General features: G+C 41.3%; 1 pseudogene; it reads left to right on the top strand.

Moving 5' to 3' along the window:
* Positions 1-22883: 22883 nt before the first annotated feature.
* LOC123852659 (centromere protein N-like) lies at positions 22884-23921 on the top strand (annotated as a pseudogene).
* Positions 23922-24335: the final 414 nt, after the last annotated feature.

Genomic DNA, 24335 nt, shown 5'->3' with positions numbered 1-24335 from the left:
GTTGCATTATCATCTCCATCGTGGATTTGTCCTGTAACATTCACACCTGGGTGATTAGGCCTATGGGTATTCTGGTATATTTTGGTATATTTATAGGGCCCTTAAAAAGATTTGGTGTTTGCCGGTTTTTGAATGCACAGTAGCTCTGCATCTAGTCCCAGCCAGCTTGCTAGTGTGGGCAGCCCTTCATTTTGCAAACAAAAGTTTCCAAATTTTGTTCCATTTTCTTGTTTTGATGTGACATGTTGGGGTTCAGCTGCTCTGAGCTCAGCCCCAGGAAGGCAAGGTGCCCATGTTTGTGTGTTCTAACAAGGCCACCATGTCTGATCAGTCTGGCTTTTATGTGGTCGTGTGGTTCACTTTGCTAGCCACACACCGCACTGTGCCTTTCTCAGGGCAGCTCCAGCGCTGGGTGTGGAATTCCCTTGCCTGAGTCAGATGCTGCTTCATGTGTTTCCCAACTCTAGGGGAGATAAGACAAGCTTCCTGAGGCTGTTTGCCATCTGCCTGGAACAAAACTCAAGTAGTCTTCATGTCTCTCTCATGAGAGTGGAAAGAATACCTATCACCTTCCCTTTCTATGCATCCATATGTTGACCATGGAGAACATATCCCCTTTTTTTCCTGCAGGTGGTGGGGTGCGTTTTGCAACAAAATGAGCAGTACTGATCCCGAGCTAATGTTCCAGGCATGTATCTGACCCTCAGCACCTTTGCTTTTACTACACCCTTGTAGGAGTACCATGCATTTCCCTATCCACTTAACTTACCTCAGAAGTGGGAGTAATCCAGTTTCCCTTCATCCCATCCTCCTCTGAGGTGTCAGAGTGCACGCACACCCCTCCATATATGTGTTTGCCTCTAGCTCTCTCTACAGTTACTGCTTTCTCTTATTCTCAGAGACAATTTTTTTGTTATATTTTCTCCAGTGCAAAATTATCTCCCGAGTTTCAAGTGAGGGTATTTTGACTAGTGGGTATTCTCTGGGAGCCTCCTTTGTTTTTCAGCTCCCCTTAAAAAAGACTTGGAATTTGTTGGCTGTCGACTTTCCTTCAGTTTTGGGTATTGTTTCAGTCTCAGCAACCAGTAATTTAGCAAAACCTATTTCTTGTCATTTGTGTTTGTTCCTCCCCTTGAACTGGTACACATCAGGGCTCCACAGTCTGAGGTAGGAAGCATGATCACCACTTTAAAGAAGAGGTGGTGGCAGCACTTCTTGAAGCCTGGATCCTATGTTGGACCCATCTGAAGCTCCTCAATGGAATGTGGTCAAGGCCCAAGATTCTTTTGACGGATTTACTGCTAGGGATTTTTAACCCCATTTTCTGGAAGCTGATAAAGTCACAGTGCCCTTTGGAAAAATACGGGTGACATCTTGCAGGTGAAAAAAGGACAAGTAGATAGTTAAAAGGGAGGGAAGAAGTCTTGAATGTGCTCTCTGGTGATTCCTGGACAAAATTTAGGAAACCATATGTATGGAACATGAGTATGTGCAGATGGGTTCCATTAGATTCTCCCTGTGCAACCATTCCAAAGAAAGTGTCCTATAATGATTGTAGTTCTGTCTTCTGTTAGAGATTCACTGGTTTCTTTGTATATATCAGTCAGCATGAGTGAGAATATGGGAGACCTGGAAAAGAATAGAAAGGGAAAAGGGTAGAGAAGGGCTAAACAAGGGATGAACAGAGAGAAATTCGGGAATAGAAGGTGGGGTATCATGTGGGTATAACCCAGTGTCCCTTCATCCCGTCCTTCTGCACTGTCAGGGGACATGCACACCACACCACATGTGTGATTGTTTTCATGTCCCTCTGTCCCTGAATCATCCTACTGTTCTCAGGGACAAGATTTTATATTGGATTATCTCCAGTGTGAAATTGATCACATCACAAACTTTCAGTCCTGAATGCTTAGACTTGTGGGTTCTCTCAGGCAGCCTCTTTCGTGTGTTGAAAGGTCCTTTAAATGACCTTGTATTTTTTGATTGTTGATTTTACTGTCACTTCAGGCATCCAGTCAATCCGGGTCAGCCAGTGTGGCATCCCTTCTTCTTGGTGAATACCAGTTTCTGTATTTTTACTTGTTTTCCTACTGTAACATGACATGTTGGGGTTCTAGGTAATTTTTTTGTTATTTCAAAAGCCCCTTTAAATTATGCTAGAAAAATGTATTTGTGGATAACCTAAAAGTCCCAATATTTCATGATCTTCTGTATTGTAGAATCAGACAGTGCAACCATAGATTGCTCTCCTGCCATTCTCATTATGTTGTTGATGTTGTCTTACACATTCGGAGCACTGTTAGATTGGAGTTTGATTACCATTATGTTGACCTGATGTAAATAGGGCATAAAAGATAGTAACTTTATTCTTTTTTTCCCCTAAGAGAACTATGTTGGGGACCTGTTCTTCCCATCTTGGAGAAAAGCTCCGGAAAGTCTCATACCTTTTCTGATTACTCTTACATAGCCAAATGTCTGTGATGAGTTTTGTTTTAGAAGAAGATCATCAGGGATATTGGTCTGTAATTCTCCTTTTTGTTGGGGTCTTTGATTTTGGGATCAAGGTAATGCTGGCCTCATAAAATGAGTTTGGAAGTTTTCCTTCCATTTCTATTTTTTGGAACAGTTTCAGAAGAATAGCTATTAATTCTTTAAATGTTTGGTAGAATTCCCCTGGGAAGCCATCTGGCTCTGGGCTCTTGTTTGTTGGGAGATTTTTTTTTTTTTTAAAGATTTTAATTAGTCATTTGACAGAGAGAGACACAGCGAGAGAGGGAACACAAGCAGGGGGAGTGGGAGAGAGAGAAGCAGGCTTCCCGTGGAGCAGGGAGCCCGATGTGGGGCTGGATCCCAGGACTCTGGGATCATGACCTGAGCTGAAGGCAGACGCTTAACGACTGAGCCACCCAGGCACCCCTGTTGGGAGATTTTTGATTGTGGTGATGATGGGTATTAAAGAGGGCACGTATTGAATGGAGTGCTGGATGTTATATGCAACCAATGAATCATGGAACACTACATCAAAAAAAAAATAGAGGAAAAAAAGAAGCCTATTCTAGTGTAATAATTAAAACCTCAATTTCTGAATCTTGGGAAATGGCTTTGAGTTCCAACTGGGGCCTGCATAAATATTGGAATCCTGCAAATGATGGATGTATATTGATTGGGAGTTGAAATAGACAACAAGTTTTTGGCTTTGTTTTCTCTATCTGTTTCCAAATTGACCAGTTGTTCATTCTCATTCTCTGATGCTATTCCCAGAGAGAGTGAAGGGCTCAGGGAGAAGAGTGCATTCTTGCATTGTTAACTAAGTTATAGCGTGTATCTGGAAATTTGAGGTAGGGAGGAAATCCTAGGCAGATTCATTTTCCTTTAGGGACCTCAGTCTTTTTATCTCTGCCACAGTGCATGGCCTTTTCTTTAACCAGCCATGTGGACTCCCCTTTAATCTGTAGGCTGTAAGTGTCCCCATTTATTGGGGTTCTTCTGTACCTCCATGCCATTCTCTAGTTGGCATTCTTTTAAAGTAATTCTGGGGCTACTTATTTACCCAGGGCCCATATGTCCAACCTGGAAACCAAAGGCTTTTTTTTTTTTTTCTTACAAATTGAGGAATTATTGTTCATTCCCAAGGTGCACTCTTAATGTCCCTTCTCAAGGGCAACTCTAGCTTCAGCCTCTGGATTTTAGCTATGAGAGGCAGACACTAGTTCTTATGCCCATCAACCTTCAGGGGTATCAGTGAACCTTTCTGAAGCTCTTTGTCAGTAGTTTGAGGCAAGGGGAAACAAATTTTGTTCCTCTTTCATGAATATGGAGAAAGTGCTCCACCACACTGTCAACTCTCTTTATGAATTCTTTTTTCTATCCCTTACTTCACTATGTACATCTCTGTGGTGGGTGATGGGCCAAGGTCAGCAGATTCTGTTTGGGACAATTTGTTTGCAAGGTGGCCTAGCACCTCATTTTAGTATATGTCAGTATTTGACATATATTGCCCTGGTCTCAGAACCCTGCATTAATTTGGTAGGGTTATCATAACAGAGTACCCAAAACTGGGTTGTTTAAACAACAAAAGTTTTTTTTTTTAATAGTTCTGGTGGCTAGATGTCTGAAATAAAGTTGTTGGCAAAATCTGTTCCTTCTGATATCTGGGGAGGGATAGGATGTGTTCCAGGCTTCTCTTCTTGGCTTACAGATTGCCATCCTCATGTTCATATGGTGCTCTCCCTATATATGAGTCTGTGTCCAAATTTCCTTTTGTAATATAGAAAAAAATCCACTATAGTACCTTTCTAATGGTCCACATGTCTTCTCAAATTTCTTATATGGACACTAGTCATATTGGCATAGGGCTATCATAATAATGAACTCTTTTTAACTTGATTACCTGTGTAAATTCCCCATTTCCAAATAACTTTGTTTTGAGGTACTGGATATTAGGACTTCAACATGTGATTTTTTCAACTTTTGATTTTTAATGTCAGCAGAGTCAGTGTTGGTCCTGTGCAATCTCTGCTGTAGCTCTTATATGAGGACATGTTGCTTTCAACGTCCTGTTTAATACAGACTACGTCCACAGACACTGTAGGGCTAGTTCTTTATGCCCTTTACATGTTTCAAATAATCCTGTGTCCTAAGACACAGCCCAGTGGTCCCATCATGTAGCAGTGCTTGTATACCACTTTTTTGTCAGATAACCATGAAGTAGGAGGTTTCCTTGCCCAGAAGGACATGGGGTTACTCCTTTATCTGGTATAAAACTTCTTTCTCTTGTGTATAAGCCCATGTTTTGGCATCAGGTGTTTTATGTTCCAGTCTCATCTCTGCTTATTGGCCTTGTGGTTTGGGGATTGGCATTTGATTTCTCTGAGCCTTAGTTTCTTCAACTGTGTAGGGGATATTTCAATACTTGCCATATATACTGAAGCTACATTGAGGTGATAAATATATAATCATAATATAGCTCCTAATATTCAGTATTGTAGATCCCATTATTAATCTTAGAAACCAAATGGTAGATTTGGTAAAAAAAAAAAAAAGGTAGACATTCAAATCAAGAACTTTGAACTATGGCTCAAAAGGTGAGAATCACAGAAGATTGTCTTAGACTTTTGTATAGGCCATTTGGATTTTGAAAGTATCCTCTAGTTAAACACATACACGTTTTAATGTTAATTGAAGTGCTATTGATAAATTTGCTTATCTACTTTATGTATTTCAAAATTGAGACCAGCCAATGTCCCTTCATTCCATCCTTCTGTGAGATGTCAGAGCGCATGTAGGACCTGTCACATATTGACTTCCTTCTGTTCTCACTGGGATTGAAACCTTCTGGTTAGTCTCAGAGGGAATTTTATGTTGGATTATGTCCAGTCTGAATTTATCCTCCAACTTTGAAATGAGGATATTTGGACTAGTGGGTGTTCTCTGGGTGCCTACTTTTATTTTCCAAGACATGTTTTTGCTTTTAACTATAGCCTCTGACGTCTTGTCAATTCAAGCATACAGATTTGTATAGCCCATCTAAATGACAATTACCAATTCACTACATTTACTGTTTCTGCCTTTTGGATCATGATGTGTTTAGGGTAAAGGGGCTGGCTATAGTGTAGGATCCCACAATATGTGTAAGTTTGTGGTGGCACTTGAGGCAGCCTATCACCACATTGCTCTTTGGTCTCAGACATATAAGGAGTAGGCATTCAGGAACACTGATATTTTGGCAAAATTGTTCACTGGGACATTTAATCTTTTAATCTTTGAGGCTGCTAAGGTCACAGTGCTCTTTTGGAGATATATATGCAGCATTGCAGGCTAATAAACGACACATTTAATCTGAACAGGAAGGGTAGAGAATCTGGACCTGCTCCACAGACATTTGGGGTAGACCTAATATCAGAAACAAGTACATGGAAGATGAATATATAAAAATGGATTCTGTGGGATTCTCCCTGCCCAGCTACCCCATGAAAAGTCTCCTTGAATGACTTGGGTCGTGTTCTTCTTCAGAGAGTCACTGGATTATTTGTAGATATCACTCAGCATCATGAATGAGAACACAGAAGACATGGGAACATAAAGAAAAAGGGGAAAGAAGTGAGCAGAGGTGGGTGAACTTGGAAAAAAAATGCAAGAAGCTAAGGGAGAATGTATTGTGGGTATAGCCTAGTAACTTCTTCCCATCCTTCTCTGAGTTATCCGTGGCAAGCAGACCCCACAGCATATGGGATTGTCTCAGTTCTCTCTGGGTTAGGAAGGCTCCTTGTTCTTGGAGGATCATCTCCCATGTCAATTTCTCTCCCACCCTTAAAGCATGGGTCTTTGTAATAGTGAAGTCACTTAGGGATCATATTTTATCCACATTACTAATGTCTAACTGGAGAATGCCAGAATCCTTTTATTTCTTCCTTTTATGAGTTGTCAGGGTGACTGCAGACTATGCCACATATGTGACTGTTTTCAGCTCTTTCTGGAATTGGTGCTTCCTTATTATCATCAGGGGGATTTTTTTTATATTGGATTATGTTTAGTGCAAAATTATCCCCCAACTTTCAAGAGGGGACCATGGGGTATTTCCCAGGAGACTCTTTCCAGATTTTCAAACTCTTCCTAAGAAGATTTAGTATTTATTACCTGTTGACATCACTGTAGCTTCAGGCATTAATCAGTCCATCTAACCAGTGTGTGTAGCTCTTTATTTTTTTTTAATTTATTTTTGAGAGAGTGAGAGAAAGTGAGTGAGAGTGCATGTGTGCATGCGAGAGAGTGTGTGAGTGGCAGGGGAGGGGCAGAGGGAGAGAGAAAATCTCATGTAAGCTCCTTATCCAGCATGGAGCCCCATGTGGGTCTTTATATCACAACCCTGAGATCATGACCTGAACTGAAACCAAGAGTCAGACACTTAAATGACTGAGCCACCCAGGTGCCCCTGTGTGTAACCCTTTAAATTAGCAAGTACTAGTACCCTGCATTTGTACTCTTTCTGTCATTAGGGTCATGACAAGCCAGGACTCCAGGTGCTGTGGGAGGAGGTGAGATCCCATCTTTACCTGTGAGTTTGTGGAAGCAGCTTGGGTCCCTTCTCAGTGTTTCAGATCTGAGTTCCCACGTAGACCAGCCTGTCAGGGCCCCAGCTTTTCTTTGATAGATTTACTCATTGAGTTTCTTTCTTTTTTTTTTTTTTTTTAAAGATTTTATTTATTTATTTGACAGAGAGAAACACAGTGAGAGAGGGAACACAAGCAGGGGGAGTGGGAGAGGGAGAAGCAGGCTTCCTGCGGAGCAGGGAGCCTGATGTGGGGCTCGATCCCGGGACTCAGGGATCATGACCTGAGCTGAAGGCAGACGCTTAACTGACTGAGCCACCCAGGCACCCCATGGGTTTCTTTTTTAAGTAATGATGATTTTTATTGTTTAAATATGTAAGAGATACAAGCATAACAGGAGATACATATAAATGCGTTGTTCTGGTAATTTTAGACTTCAGGGTCTAAAATTAGACCAGACTGTAAACCTTCAGATGACAGAAAGATCAGCTCCTAGCTAGAACAAACAATCCTAAAATTTGTATTGAACCACAAAAGACCCCGAATACCCAAAGCAATTTTGAAAAAGAAAAACAAAACTGTAAGCATCACAATTCTGGATTTCAAGCTATATCACAAAGTTGTAGTCATCAAGACAGTATGGTACTGGCACAAAAACAGACACGTACATCAATGGAACAGAATAGAGAACCCAGAAATGGACCCTCAACTCTATGGTCAACTAGTCTTTGACAAATAAAGAAAGAATATCCAATGGAAAAAGGACAGTCTCTTCAATAAATGGTGTTGGGAAAATTCGACAGCCTCACGCAGAAGGGTGAAACTGGACCACTTTCTTACACCATACACAAAAACAAACTCAAAATGGATGAAAGACCTAACTGTGAGATAGGAATCCATCAAAATCCTAGAGGAGAACATAGGCAGTAATCTCTTCGACATTGGCCACTGTGACTTCTTTCAAGACATGTCTCTAAAGGCAAGGGAAACAAAAGCAAAAAAGAACTTTTGGGACTTCATCAAGATAAAAAGCTTTTGCGCAGCAAATGAAATAGTCAACAAAACTAAGAGGCAACCCATGGCATGGAGAAGATATTTGCAAATGACATTTGAGATAAAGGGCTGGTATCCAAGATCTATAAAGAACTTCTCAAACTCAACACCAAAAAAATAAATAATCCAGTCAGTAAATGGGCAGAAGACATGAACAGACACTTCTCCAAAGAAGACATACAAATGGCTAACAGAAACATTAAAAAATGTTCAACATCACTAGCCATTGGGGAAATACAAATCAAAACCATAATGTGATACCACCTCACATCAGTCACAGTGGCTAAAATTAATAAGTCAGGAAACAACAAATGTTGGTGAGGATGTGGAGAACGGGGAATCCTCTTACCCTGTTGATGGGAATGCAAGCTGGTACAGCCACTCTGGAAAACAGTATGGAGGTTCTTCCAGAAGTTAAAAATAGAGCTACCCTACCATCCAGCAATTGCACTACTAGGTATTTACCCCAAAGATACAGACGTAGTGAAAAGAAGGGGCACATGCACCCCAATGTTCATAGCAGCAATGTCCACAATAAGCCGAACTGTGGCAGGAGCTGAGATACCCTTCAACAGATGAATGGATAAAGAAGATGTGGTTCATATATACAATGGAATATTACTCAGCCATCAGAAAGGATGAATACCCACCATTTGCATCGACATGGATGGATCTGGAGGGGATTATGCTAAGTGAAATAAGTCAAGCAGAGAAAGACAATTATATGGTTTCACTCATATGTGGAACATAAGGAATAGCACGGAGGACTACAGGGGAAGGGAGGGAAAACTGAATGGGAAGAAATCAGAGAGGAAGACAAACCATGAAAGAGTTTAGACTCTGGGAACTAAACTGAGGGTTACAGAAGGGAGGGGGGTGGAGAGGATAGGGTAACTGGGTGATGGGTATTAAGGAGGGCACATGTTGTGATGAGCACTGGGTGTTATATGCAACTAATGAATCATGGGACACTACATCAAAAACTAAGGATGTACTATATGTTGGCTAATTGAACATAATAAAAAAATAAAATCTTAAAAAAAAGGCAAGGGGACTTCAGTTTCAGTATAGGAAGAGGGGTTCCTGCCAAGAGTGAGTTTTTTTTTTAAGATTATTTATTTATTTATTAGAGAGAGAGAGAGAGCAAAAGCAGGGGGAGCCACAGAGGGAGAGGGAGAAGCAGGCTCTCTGCTGAGCAGGGAGCCGGATGTGGGGCTTGATCCCAGGACCCTGAGATCATGACCTGAGCTGAAGGTAGACACTTAACTAACTGAGCCACCCAGGCACCCCGAGAGTGAGTTTTAATTATAGTTAAAACCACTGCCTGATCTCAGACATATTCTCAGGTATGTATTTGTGATCACATCCTCTGTGTTAAAGGCAGATGTAGTGTAGTGGGCTATAGAAGTTGTATGACCCCAGACAAAACTCCTTGCTTCTGTGTTTGGAAAAATGGGAATTCTGCTCAATTTGTGCAGTCTGGGTTGTTGTGCTTGCAGTAGAAATGACCCTCCTTCCTGAATGCACATTGGTTGTTTGTTTTTTTTTTTTAAACAAACTCCTTGACACATACCCATGTTGTGATAGTGTGGACTGTTGCCTGGCAGTGGGACACCCAGATGATCAAGTGTCGGTATCTTTGGTGGCAAACATCATCAAGCAATTGCACAAGATGCACAGCTCTTTTTCATGCTTCATGTGGTGCACATGGATATGGAGTTTTTGAGGATGAAAATCAGCAGAGTCAAAAAACTTATACTTGCACTGCCCAGGTTAAGACCATTTGGATAAATTATACATAAGACATGGCAATCCATCTACAGTTTGCCCCTAGTCTCAAAAACAGTTCCTTGTGATTCTAGCACATGAAGCCAAGGAAGCCTGGCAAAAGTGCCCAGAGTGTCAGCTGCATAGCTGAACAGAGAGGGGATCTCTAGTTTTCATAACAGATGTGCTGGACCAGGCACTCTACCCTCCTTTTGAGGTTACCAGTGGGCATGGGGTTTGTTAGATCTTTTTCCTGAGCATGGACCTGACAACCCTGTGAACATCAGATGCAAGGACTGTTAACTGGACTGTATTTTTTACTTGCATTTGCCAGGAACATCTAATTGAATAATGGTGCCACCTTTATGGCCAAAAGTGGGAGTGGGCACTCCATGGGATATTTGATGGACGGTTCACATCCCATGTCATTTCCAGGCAGCATGTGCCATTGAAGGATGGTTTGGATGCTTAAAGAAAAAACAGGCAGAGAAGTGAACAAGTCATGCATGGTTCCCAGTGGAGCACATTAAGAAAGGTTTGGCACTAACTGTGGTGTTTCCTCAGAAGGTACCTCCCATTTAAATAGAATGTATAATTAAGAGGAGAAGCCCAAACTTGGAGGTGAATGCCTACCACTTTTTCAACTCAGTTTAAATGTATTTCCTCCTTTTTCTACCTCAACTTCATGTTCCGAAGTAGACATTTGGGCTAATGGCAGTTGACTGAATGTTGCTCATGATTTTGGCAAGACAGTACAGTACTTTACCTTAGAATATGGGGTCCTGAAATTTATCATTTTGGTCTTTGAAGCATCTGCAAACGCTTATAAGCAAGGCTGATTTGTTTACAAAGTCCTTTTCAAGACAAACTTTCAGGTATGTGTCTGGCCCACAGTGCTTTCCCTCAGTGCACCTTTTATTGTAGGCACCATGGGTGCATTTCCTTATCCACTTTAAATATTTCATATTGGAGGGAAGCCAGTATCCCTTCATCCCTTCATTCTATGAGTTGTCAGGGCTCATGCAGACCCTGCCATATATTGCCTCCCTTCCATTTCCTGGTTCTAAGTCTTCTGATTGTTTTCAGAAGGAATTTTTATATTGCATTATCATCTCCAATGTGAATTAGTCCCTTAACATTCACACCTGGGTACTTAGGCCTATGGGTTTTCTCAGGGAGCCTGTTTTATGTATTTATAGGCTCCTTAAAAAGATTTGACATTTGATGGCTTTCAAATGCACAGTAGCTCATGCATCTAGTCACTACCAGCTTGCCAGTGTGGGCAGTCCTTCGTTTTGGCAAATAGAAGTTTCCAAATTTTGCTGAATTTTTTTGTTTTGATGTGACATGTTGGGGTTCAGCTGCTCTGGGCTCAGCCCCAGGGTGGGCAGGTGCCCAAGTTCATGTGTTCTAATGAGGCCACGTCTGACCAGTCTGGCTCTTGTGCATTCATGTGGTTCACTTTACCAGCCATATACCTCATTGTGCCTTTCTCAGAGCAGCTCCAGCCCCAGGTATGGAATTCATTTTCCTGAATGATGCTGCTTCATATGTTTCCCAACTCTACGGGGGGTAAGACAAGCTTCCTGAAGATTCAAGTAAGGTTGTCAAGAATTTTGTAGACCAGGCTTAGGAGTTTAAATTTATTCCTAGAGAAATTTGGGAGTCATTGAAGATTCCAGAGCAGGGGAATCATATTTGTGTTTAAAAAGTAACAATACTAATAGTTTGGTAGATGGGGTTGAGGCTGATGGTGGGCAAGGGACGCTGAGGACCTCTTCTAAGGACTAGACTGGGGATGGTAATGAAAGAACAGATTTGAAAGATAAGTGATTTGATAGAAGCAAAAGGATATGGCAACTGATTGAAGTTGAAGGGTGTTAGAAGTTACTCACTCATTCAATATCCAAGAGGATTTATTAAGAACATTCCATGTGCCAGTGACTGTGCTTGATAAAATATTGGACCAAAATAAATATGACCGCTATGTTCTCGCAAAACAGTGGAGAAGTGAAAAACATAGTCATTTATTTAATAACCACACAAGTGTCTGTATTGTTTTAGGCTGTAATACGTTCTAAGAAGGAAAAGTCAGTTTTGAAACAGCCTGCCAAAATAAAGCTAAGAGACCATCTATGAGGAATTAGCATGGAAAATGTAGGATCCTTAAGAGGTAACTAAGGGAAGGGACATCTGAGAATGTTGCAGGTAGAGAAAGAACATGGTTGAGGTCCTGGAGGGGAGTCTAGCACAGCCTCCCTTAAAAAAGACTTTAGTGGGTTCCATGACTGATGGTGATGTTGTAGGGTAGAAAATACAGGAAGGGAGAGGTCTAAGGGCAATAGGGGAAAAAGTAAAAAAAAATATGTTGTACTTGGGACACTTTAAGTTCAAAATGTGTGAACAACATTGGGCAGGGCAGGTAGAGCTGGAATTTGAAATTTTGGATTCATCAGTGTCCATGTGATACTTTGATTCATGGCTTAATGAAGTTGCCCAGGGAATGTCTGTAGAAACACTAGGGTCAAGAATGGTACCCTAGGGAAAACCAGTAATTAAGAAATAAGTAAAATTTCTCAGAGTCCATAGTCTCTCATGGTTCATCTCCCCCTCCGATTCCCCCCCTTCATTTTTCCCTTCCTTCTCCTAATGTTCTCCGTGCTATTCCTTATGTTCCACAAATAAGTGAAACCATATGATAATTGACTTTCTTTGCTTGACTTATTTCACTTAGCATAATCTCCTCCAGTCCCATCCATGTTGATGCAAAAGTTGGGTATTCATCCTTTCTGATGGCTGAGTAATATTCCATTGTATATATGGACCACATCTTCTTTATCCATTCATCTGTTGAAGGGCATCTTGGCTCTTTCCACAGTTTGGCTATTGCGGACATTGCTGCTATGAACATTGGGGTGCATATGGCCCTTCTTTTCACTACATCTGTGTCTTTGGACTCCGAGAAACAAACGGAGAGTTTTAGAGGGGAGAGGGTGAGGGGATGAGTTAGCCTGGTGATGGGTATTAAGGAGGGCGCGTATTGCATGGAGCACTGGGTGTTATACACAAACAATGAATCATGGAACACTACATCAAAAACTAATGATATACTGTATGGTAACTAATATAACATAATAAAAAAAAAAGAAAAAAATCTGAAAAAAAGAGAAATAATTAAAAAGAGGGACTAAAGGACACTGGAAAAAAGCAGCCAGAAAGACCAGAACAGGGACCCAAGAATGGTGTCATGGAAACCAATGGCAGCAATTTCCACGGAGAAAATAACTGGTTGGGTTAAAGATCCTAGATGGATCAACTAACATGTGCTGTAAAGAGTCCATGGTTGGGGAAATCAGAGGTCAAAGATAACCTGAGCAAATAAAATTTTAGTTCAGGATAGTTAGGAAGTTTTACTGAAGACTGTCAAGAAGAAAATTCCACATATATTAAAACAAAACAAAACACTAGTTTAATTTCTGTAGCTCATAGTTGTACTTAAATTGTTTTTTTTTCTTATGAATGAAGCCTTGATAGAAGAATCATCTTCCATGAATGGTTAGATACTTGATGTGGGACAGTTTATAATTTTTTTTTTATTTATTCATGAGAGACAGAGAGAGAGAGAGGCAGAGGGAGAAGCAGGCTCCCAAGGAGCAGAGAGCCCGATGCGGGACTCGATCCCAGGACCCCGGGATCATGACCTGAGCCGAAGGCAGACGCTTAACCATCTGAGCCACCCAGGCGCCCTATAATTTTTTAAACTAGCTTGATCTTTTTCCTTTGAAAACAAATCTGGTATAACTTGAGAGAGCAGTATTTTTGTTTTTGTGATTTCCTTGTAGAATCAGATTTGATTTCCAGAAAGACAAACATTACATGTGTGGGGGTAGGATACCATCTTATACTCACAGCAAATTCCAAGAATGAATTTTGTGGCATGGGTAATTACATAAATATTCTTCCCTCAGTTCTGTTACTCTCCACTGGACTTTTGCCTCCTAAGCCTGAACTTGCCTGTTGGGGGAAGAAAAGAATGTGGCAGAAACATGTGTCAGCAAGTGTATGCTTATTTCAAAACAGTGCCAGACAGTGAAATATGTAGGTCTGATGGCTTTGATTGTATAAAAAATAAATGACCCTACAAAGTGATTGGTTAACACAAATGTAAATAAATAAAGGATTTTCTAAAAGGAAAAAAAAAAGAGACAAGCTTCCTGAAGCTGTTTGCCATTTGCTTGGAACAAAGCTCAGGTAGTCTTTATGTCTCCCTTGTGAGAGTGGAGAAAATATTCATCACATTCCCTTTCTAGGGATCTGTATGTAGATCATAGAGAACACATCCCCTTCTTCTGCAGGTTGTGGGGTACACTTTGCAGCAAAGTAAGCAATACTGACCTTGAACTAATGCTCACATGGGCACAATTTGAGCTTCCTAAAGGGTCCTCAGGCTGCAGGCTTCTGCCCCATTCAGTGCCTTTCTCCTGACCTGCCATTGGAGTCCCTCTTAGCTCCTTAATTCTTTAGTCTCACACCTCTGTTGTGGTCATCCACCAGGCCCCTCTCCCCGCCCCGTCCCAGTGCTCCTCTTCTGTGCTTTCCTATTAAGAAAATCTGAGTACACTTATTTTTTAGAGAAGATTTTATTTATTCATTTGAGATAGAGAGACAGAGCACAAGCAGGGGGAGAGGCAAGGGAGAAGGAGAAGCAGACTCTGCTGAGCTGGGAGCCGGACGTGGGGCTCGATCCCAGGACCTGGAGATCATGACCTGAGCTGAAGGCAGATGCTCAACCATCTGAGCCACCTAGGCGCCCCACTACACTTACTTTTATGGGGTTCTCATGTCAATCATGAAAAACATGGAACTTTTTCTTTGTGTGGTGAAAGTGCAGTTCACTTATAAGCAAGTCTGTTGATTGTATCTTTTGCCCATGTATTTACAGCCCTAGATTCTTGACTTCATTTGCATGTGTCATACACTGGTGCTGGTGTCCCACTAACTCCAGCATACATGAGTTCAGTTTTCTGAAGCTCTTTGTCGGTGCCCTGGTCAGCAGCCCAGGTGGAAGTAATCTTGGTCCCTCCTCCATGAAAGTCGAGGGAATGTCCACTTAGTCTGTTTCAGAGTGCTCATGTTGATCTTGGAAAAGACATTTTTCCTTCTGTAGCTGGTAAAACTGTAGTTTCCTCCAAAAACAGCCCCATTTTGTTCTCACTGGGAGTGACATCTTCAACGCTAGCTTTTCTCTTACTTGAGTCACATACTAGGCCCTGTGCCACTCTAATTCCAGGCAACATGAGTGAAGCCTTCTGAAATGCGACACGTGGGCCAGCTATTCCAGTCGTCACCCCTCATGAGGTACGGTATTCATCCCTTACAAGGTTTGTTAAGATGTGGGGATGTCTCCCCCGCCCTCGCTTTAGTATAGAGCTGCCGAATATCAAACCACTTAGCTGCAGTCTGGAAGTCCACAGCGGGTATCCTACAACTTGCAGTGAAGCCATTTGTTCCTTGTTGTTATCGTGTTGTCCTTTTTGGTGGGTGAGATAAGAATCACAGGGAGCTGACCCTTTTGCCTCATTCTTATTTTTGCTATGCTCTTAAGTATTAAAGTGTCAAAATTTAAAAGGGCTTTTTGTATTTTTTAACTTTTTTTTTTTTTTTTTTTTTTTTTAGAGAAAGTGTGTGAGTGGCGGGTGTGGGGGCGTGGAGAGGGATAGGACAAGAGAGAATCCTAAGCAGGCTCCATGACCAGCCCACAGCCTGATGTGGGGCTTGATCACATGACCCTGATATCATGACCTGAGCTAAAGTCAAGAGTTTGACGCTTAACTGACTGAGCCACTTAGGTGCGCCGACTTTTTGTATTTTTAAGTAATAGTTAAGTTGGGCCTTTTCCTTGGCCTTGCATGTCTTTGTGCTTTCAGTGACAAATTTGGCACTAAATTTATGGCTAGTAAAGTTACGTGTGCCCCTGCCTTTTAGACAAAAGACCACACTAGCTAAATTAGTGTCTAATTATATTTCCTAGCATCTGTTAGCACATGCTGTCACCTAAGTGGTGGATGAAAAGAACAATAGAGTCCCCCAACTAAGGGATTATATATTCCATTTTAGGCTGGATAAGTCATCTGTGATGTGTGGCACCTGAGAATACCCTGGCTGAGTCATTGGATGATCTGAAACTTTCCTGACCTGGTCTTATAGCAAAGGTAGGTTAGGAGGGATAAAGACTTCCCCAGATAAGCAGAGCAGTGCAGGCCAGGTTATGAGAGTTACAGATTCCTGGATCTGGTAGCATACCCGTATCTACAAGGTGGGTGAGCAGAGAGCATAAGGGACTTTCTACTGTCCAGACTCTTCCAAGGTATGTGGGCCAGGTTGGTAGTAAGATAGATTCTTTGGCATTCAGTAATGTATGTTACTTTTCGAAAAAAGCTTGCAGGTTAGGTAGCAAGAGGTAAGATTAGAACTAGCTAATTGGTGCCTAGTTGTTGATAAAAAGATCCTTGTACCATGGAATGGACAAAAGTTTGAACAACCTGTGCTTACTGGTGTCATTTGTTATCCCTATGTTCTCTCCCTTCTTTCCCCTGGGCTTCCAGTTGGGGAAAGTAGATATACTGTCAGAAGCTTGTGTTGTAGTGTCTGTGAGAAAGTATCTATGGTTTGTGTTTCTGAAAAGTGTGTCTGAATGCAGCTGGGAGAAGTTGTAGTGAAAAGGCAAAACATGAAAAGATATTGTGTCATCGAGATGCCTATAGCTATTATAGTATGCTCTTCAATAATGTGTAACTGGTATTGAAATGTGCTATGTTTTTGAATTTTGAATATTTGTGTCAGAAAAAATTTTCCAATGTCCAAAGTTTTCACTGTTAAAAAATCTTACTGATTGGCAAGTAGAAGATGCCATTCTAGATAGCCTTGGATGCCCATCAGAAGGGAGACTTAAAATTTCCAACCAAATTGAGGGCACAGTGATTTCACACACAGAATCCCACAGGCAGTCAAAGAACAACTTCTGTCTTTTGTGCACTCTAGTGTTTTGTGTTCCCGAGAGAACAGTTCTATCTTACAAAACTGCTGTAAAAATTATCTCTTCATAAGAGGCAACATTACATGGGACTTTGTCCAACCTGATTTTGGCAGATTGACTCCATGAATTCAACTCAATTCAGTTCAATTCAATTCAATCATCTCATCTCGTTTTCCCTCCTCTCCCCTCCCCTCTCCTCCCCTCTCCTCCCCTCCCCTCCTTTTCCCTCTCCTTTCCTCCTCTTCTATTCTTTCCTTTTCCTTTCCTTTACTGGTATAGTTGACATAAAATATTATATTAGTTTCAGGTATAGAACATAGTGATTCAACAATTATATACATTATGAGATGCTTAACACAGTAAGTGTAGTTATCATCTGTTACCATACAAAGTTATTATAGTATTATTAACTATTTTCCATATGCTGTACTTCTCATCCCTGTGACTTGCATATTTATAACTGGAAGTTTGTACCTCTGAATCCCCTTCACCTATTTCACCTATCCCCCCCACTCCCTACCCCTCTAACAACCATCAGTTTGTTCTCTCCATTTATGAGTCTGTTTTTGTGTTTTTAAAAAATTTTTATTTGACAGAGAGAGAGAGAGAGAGGGCACAAGCACACAAGCAGGGAGAGTGGAGAGGGAGAAGCAGGCTGTCCGCTGAGCAGGGAGTCTGATGTGGGGTTCGATCCCAGGGCCCTGGGACCATGACCTGAGCCAAAGGCAGACGCTCAACCGTCTGAGCCGCCCAGGAACCTCTATTTTTGTTTTTTGTTTTTATGTCCCTTCTCCTGGAGGCTGATAAGGTCACAAAGCCCATTTGCAAAAATACAGGTGAGACTCAGCAGATTGACCAACCCATATGGAATGGAATCTGCGGAATAGTAGCCAACCTCATTGGTCAAGTGTTTGGTAACCAGGGATAGTTGGTTACGTCAAAATGTACTAAGATCTCCTAAATTGAGTTGCAAAGAACTGATATTAAGGATGGACTTGGGCAAATCCAATGATATTATAAAGGGTTCCTTCTTGGCTAATAGGTGAGGGCACCCTCCCAGTTATCTAGATGAGTAATGATCACCCCATTCTCTATGACAAACCTCATGTCACAAGCCAGTTTGGCCATTACCACATTGCTCATAACAGGAGGAGGATCAGGAGGGCCTAGACCCTGTTCTGATATCTGTACTGTTCTGATTGATGTTTAAATAACATACTCAGCACCACCTTTCCAACCAGACTTCACTGTTTTCAAGAACAAATAGGTCAAAGGCGGGTTGCAGCCCCTCCTTCTCTAAATATCTGATGCAGTGGTCAAAGTGTTTTGGGGGCTTCATGGCACTTGAAGTTGTCTCACTTTTCAGCCCCTAGGGACACTGGGGCTGAAAAGTGTGGTGCCTGGAATTTTCCATGGGCTCAGTCAAAAGTTTATTTTCAGTGTAGAATTAAGTCTCAGATTGCACTATGGACTGATGTGAGTTAATGTGTAGGCTCTTTTGAGTCAATGTGCACAAGATGTTGTAACTGATACTGCTGAATATATTCTAGGAAGGGTTATTAAGTATGTGTAATTCTTTTTAATTGTAAGGAATTTTCCCATTGGGGAAATGTCACAATTAGAACAGTGGTTGTAGGATAAGTAGAAAAACAGGAGCTACCAGGTTTTCCCATTACAGCCATGGAATATAAGTAAAGCAGAGTAGGATACTGGGATGTGTTGGGGATGGTGAAAGGAGGTCAATATACTTATTAAGGAACTATTAGAGACAAAGGTGTTTAAAGGGTCTAGACCATTCTACAATCATCCTGTGTCTAGTGATAGAAGCTGGTGGTTCTTGAAACCTCACTGCAGATTACTCTAAGCTCAGCATGACAGCAATTTTCCTTACCCTTGCAGTTGTAGATATCATGATGACCATAAAGTCCATTGCACAGACTGAAGGGCCTGGTGGTGGACATGCTAATGCTTTCTTTAGATACCACTGCAAACAGAAGATCAGAGCTTATTTGCCTATATCAGATTCAGAGGACAATACCTATTCACTCTTCATCCCTATGATAACCTGAACTTTCTAATGCTTTCTCATCAGTGGATGGACTGAGACTAGGGAACTGAAATCTTACTAGGGGCACCAGGGGTCTTGGTACCCTTACATGATTACATTATTCTGATTGAAAGGACTAAGGGGAGTATACCATCTACTTGAGACAGATGGGGTAATCTGAATAACCAGACTGGACTCTTAATCCTGGCAAGTATCATTGGTTAGCCACTAAGATTAACTTTATGGAAACCATGGACTGGTACCTAGAAACAATCTAAGTCTATTCATGAATGAAAATGATGTCATTAAAATCTCTGAGAATGCAAAAGAAGGCAGAACATATGACAACCCCATTCAGTATTGGATGCTCTTTATATTTCTCCCGAGGATCCAGTTCAGCCCATTACATAAGATCACTGGACAAGCACTGGAGTTGATTAACAGTCGGCATTAGAAGCTATCCATTAGGCTATTCAGACAACTTTTCACTCAGGCTCCTCATCCATGCCGTGTATTTTTAAGGAAATTGTCAGTTACCAACATTTCTGTAGAATAGAACCTGTGGCTAAAATATTTGTCTACTAGGCAATGGCACTTTTAGGTGTTTGTTCATGGTCCTTGCCTGAGTCTGACACATGATACACCCCATTTGAGAGACTATTGTCTGCTTGTTCATGGATGCTGGTGGATATCGAGAAAGTAACAAAACAAGTGTGAGGATTGTTAAACCCTGGCTTTCATATCATGGCATTGGTCTTTAAGGAGAACACCAACAAAGTGAGTATTGTACAAGAAGCATACATTTTAGCTGAAAGTGGTATATTTAGGAAGAAGCAGAGTAAGCTTTAATAGTGTCTCAGAGGTGCAGGAAAAAGTGTCCAGTCACACTGCAGATGTAGCTATCTCAGATGCAGAGATCATGGCAGCACCTCAGAGTCTCGTGGCTTTGATACACCCAGGTTTCTTTTTTCTTTCTTTTTTAAATGTGGCTCTCTTTTTTTTTTAAGATTTTATATATTTATTTGACACAGAGAGACACAGCGAGAGAGGGAACACAAGCAGGGGAGTGGGAGAGGGAGAAGCAGGCTTCCCGCTGAGCAGGGAGCCCAATGCGGGGCTCGATCCCAGGACCCTGAGATCATGACCTGAGCTGAAGGCAGACGCTTAATGACGGAGCCACCCAGGCACCCCTGCACCCAGGTTTCTGAGGATGGCTGGGTATGGTTCATGAACTTATCAGTAAGTTTAGTGGAGATAGAAGCTGAGGTGCTTACCCTGGAAAAACTGTATTCCAATATACCTTTTTGCATTTTGAATCACCCATGGGCAGTCATCTGTAGGTTTACAGACTAGTGTGGTATGTGGCAGCATGCCAACTGGATCATCATGTCTCAGCCCCTGCAGAGAAAAAAATTATCATCAAATTACCCAAGATGCACATGTATTTTTGTGCCCATGTGGAGATACATGAATAAAAACCCTTCCAAGAAGAGAATCAGTAGAATCATAAAATTCATCAGACATGAGCTGCCAAAGTTAGTACCATGGTCACATGGGTAGACTGTTACACAGGGCATGATAATCCACCTTCAATTCAGAATCTGGCCCCAAACCCAGGCATAGTAATTCCAGCACATGAGACCAAGGCAGCCTGTTAGATGTCCCCAGAGTGCTAGCCACATGCCAGTACAGAAGAGATCTCCATGTCTCATAGCCAGAAAAACTAGACCTGACACCCTAACTTCCTCTCAAGCATACCTCTGACCACAGATGCAATAGATACCTTTACAGAGAAGCCCTGTCCACATCACCAATGGAGGCAATATGCAAGGACTCTCATTTGGACTGTGTTTTCTATTTTTATCTTCTTACCACATCCAAGCAGACAATGGTGTCACCTTCAGAGGAAGACAAATCCAGTAGTCATCAGCTTCATGAGACTTTCACTGGATCATTCCTGCCCAGTGTTACTCTCGAGCAGCTAATGCCATTGGATGATAGCATGGATTCTCAGAGAAGAGAGTAAGATAAGTAAACAACCAATACTCCAGACCTAGCAGAGCACACAATTTAGAAAATAAATTTGGGCTCTAAGTATGGCATTTCCCCAGCCCATACCTTCTATATAAATAGAATGTTAAATTACAAGCTTAGGGAAGGGAAGGAGGCCTTAAGTCCGAATTGGGCAGGAAAACTCTGCTACACTGACACCCCTCTCCAAAATACCTTTCCTCCTTTCAACTCAAGTTTTTATGTCCTGGAAGTGTGCAATGGGCTAATGTAGCTGAACCCTTTTTGGGTAAGTTTTTGGTAAGATATCCAAGAACTTTGCTGTATAATATCGGGTACTTTGCATTTATTGTTTTGGCCTTTGGAGTGTCTAGCAAAACTCTAATATTTGAGGACATGTTTATAGATCATCCTATTCGAGGTAGGTTTTCAGAGATGCATCAGATCTACAGTACCTTCACTCACTCTGTCTTTATTGTAGGTATTTGAGTGCATTTCCTCATTTGTTCTACTTACTTCAGAACTGGGTGGGGGGCAAAGTCAGCATCCTTTCATCCCCTCCTTCTTTTATGGCCAGGGTGCATGCAGACACTGCCATATACTCCATCTTTCTTTGGGGCAAATGCCTCCTCGTTGTTATTTAGGAGAATTTCATATTGGATTATCTCCAGTTCAAACTTATCCCTCAACTGTCGTGTAGGAGTATACAGATTCTCTTGGTATTCTTTGGGAGCCTCTTTTGTATTTTCAAAGCCTCCTGAAAAGACTTGGTTCTTTGTTGGCTATTGACTTTATTCCAGCTTCAGATATTAATTCAATTCTGGTGACCAATGTATGTAACCCTTCAATTTAAGGAATACCATTATGTACTTTTGTACTCCTTCTGCCATTTGTATTGTGATGTATTGCTCTCCAAACACTAAACTAGAAAGTGTGATCCCAACTTTTGTGTGAGCTGGTGGTGGTACTTCAGGGAGACTTGTTTCCTTATTTTACCCAGCCCTTTTTCCTACATGGTGTGGGGTGTTAGCTCCTCAGTTCATTTTGGCAGATTTATGCCATATGACTTTTAATCCCCATTATCTGGAGACTGATATGGTTTCATTGCCCTTTTAGAAAAAGATAGGTGAGACCCTAAAGGTCAAAATAGTACATGTTGATAGTAAGAGGGAAGGAAGAGATGGTGGATGTGCTCCCTGGTCATTCTTGGGCCAATCTAACTTAGGAAACCATACATATGGGAGAAATGGATTCCATAAAGGTTCTTTCACAGCCACCTCTAGGAAAGTCTCTTCATGATTGGAATCCTGTCTTCAGTCAGAGGATCACTGCTTTTATATGTCACTCAGCAAAATGGATGAGAATACAGGAAATGTGGGGAAAAGTAGAGAAAAACAAAAAGGGGAAATAAGTGAGAAAAGGGGGGGTGAATTAGGAGAAACCTAGAAACACAAGGATGGGTGCAGTGTGGGTATAGCCCAGTGTCCCCTCATCCCATTCTTCTGTGAGTTGTCAGAGTGCATACAGACCTTATCATATATGTGATTGTCTTCAGGTCTCTGTGTTAGGAGACTCTTTGTTTCTGTGGGAGGATCATTTCCTATCCATACTTATGCTCATCCTTTAAGCAGGTGACTTTGTACCAAGTGGGTTTTCTCAAGGGGCCACTTTTTTCCATATTTTAAAACTCAGCTGCAGTAATTTAATATGCCCTAACTATATACCAAACATTATGCAGCTTAAAAATATTATTGAATTCTTTGTACAATTCTTTGGTATAGGTTTTTTTAGTATATGAATTGCTCCAAAAACATTAATGGCAAATGTAATGTTGTTCTTTGCAGTATCCTAGCACCATTATGTAGGCTGAATTTGTGATTAATAATTAATGTAAGAACATTAATGATGACATTATAATTTCTCAATATAATATACTTAATGTTTTGACATCTGTTTTATGTGGCACATGAGGGAGCCCTGCCAGTTGTGCTGGATTTCAAGAACAAGATTGTTTAAGGTAGAGCTCAATATCCTGCCTCTAATAGGAATCAGAGGCCTTATGCACTGGTCAAGACTTGAAGGCACCCATGATTGCCAAAGCTTTCAGCTGTGTAGGAGATGGGGCCCAAGCCCCTGTGCTGCACAGAAGTCCCATATGCATGGTTGATATTTTCTTTGGACTGCACATGGAAATCATTCTCACACTGAAATGAGGACTGATGTGAGTTTATGGGTGAGTTTATCCCCTTTCAGGAGATGAGCTGAGAAAGACTGTTCTTGGGTGTAATTTTAAAAGTGGATCACCTCTAGGGAACAGTCACTGAGAAAGAGGCATGACTGACCATGTTGGATGTGCCAAAGAGATGGATAAAGCTGTGACCGAGTTTATCAAGAGAACCATTTTGAAAATCCCAATGACTGAAATGATGACAGTCCTCCAAGCCTGGGATTTTTTGTCTGAAAATCAACTGCAGACCACAAACTTCTGGCAGAAAAAGGAATCTCTTGTTCAGGACTTGGTTCTGCTTTGTGAGGAGAAGCATGCAAATCTCAGTGATGCAGTCCTTTTAAACATCATTTATACTCAATTTCATCGGCACCAGCAAGTTTGGGATATTTTTCAAGTGAGTAAAGGATCAGGTGAAGACATTGACCTGTTTGATATGGAACAAGTCCAAAGATCATTTAAGAAAATTCTTTAGGAAGCATTAAAAAATGTGATGATCAGCTTCAGAGATGGTGAGGAGAATGCAGTATGGATTCGAATTGCCTGGGGAATGCAGTATGGAAAGCCACACCAGTACAAACCTGCTTATGTGGTATATTATTTCCAAACTCCACACGCCTTCTTCCTCCCAGCTGAAGAACAATCCACCCCTTCTGGGGCAGGCACTGACAGTTGCTAGCTGACATCATCAGATCGTGAAAATGGACCTCAGAAGCCAGTTTCTGGACTCTCTTAAGGCCACTGTTTTTAATCAGGATAATCAGACCTCTGAAACTCTACAAGAAATAAAACCTTGGGCTGGATGTAAACATGGATTCAAGGATCACTCCTGAAAACAGAATAGAAAAATAAAGAGTCTAGGGAGTGACTCAAGAAACTTTTGGAGACTATTCTCAACTAAGGCTAGAACTTGTACAATATAAGCTTAAAATGAAATTCAAAAGTGACTTAAATGGGGACATCTTGACTGAGAGAGAAGAACCCCTCTGGTGCCTAATAAAGTTCTCTAGCCTGCATCTTCTAGAAGTGTTGAAATTCTTAGCACCAGCTGGTACTGCAGATGCACCACTTTCTCCATTGCTCACTTGCATACCCAACAAAGGAATGAATTATTTTAAAATTAGAGATAAAGAAGATGAATGTGTT

This window comes from Mirounga angustirostris, unplaced genomic scaffold (assembly GCF_029215605.1).
Source record: "Mirounga angustirostris isolate CCGP_5_RB_7025 unplaced genomic scaffold, mMirAng1.0.hap1 SCAF_11, whole genome shotgun sequence".
NCBI lineage: Eukaryota > Metazoa > Chordata > Mammalia > Carnivora > Phocidae > Mirounga > Mirounga angustirostris.
Note: the sequence above shows the minus strand (reverse complement) of the source record. Positions and strands in the feature narration are given on the sequence as shown.